This window comes from Charadrius vociferus, unplaced genomic scaffold (genome assembly GCF_000708025.1).
Source record: "Charadrius vociferus isolate BGI_N301 unplaced genomic scaffold, ASM70802v2 scaffold3262, whole genome shotgun sequence".
NCBI lineage: Eukaryota > Metazoa > Chordata > Aves > Charadriiformes > Charadriidae > Charadrius > Charadrius vociferus.
In genome coordinates this window covers 1-275 of record NW_009647361.1, presented here as the reverse complement: position 1 = coordinate 275, position 275 = coordinate 1, and positions in this window count along the sequence as shown.

Below are 275 nucleotides of genomic sequence, written 5' to 3'. Positions count from 1 at the left end.
CAACCAGGCGCTGTGGCTACTCAGACTCCGGTAGCAGGCACTGCAGCTGAAACAGAAAACCAGCCCATGCCAGTATCAGTTGTCCCTATACAGAAGAAGAAATACACAAAGAAATGGGTTCCCTTCCTAAGGGATGACAATGAACCAGGGCTATCATGAGAACAGGAGGAAGAGGCAGAACCAGAGATAATCACCTCATCGCTTGCCATTCATTCCCAGTTAGGCTCACTTCAGTCTCTAATACATTTAGCTGTTGGGATCCCCCTGTCACTCCA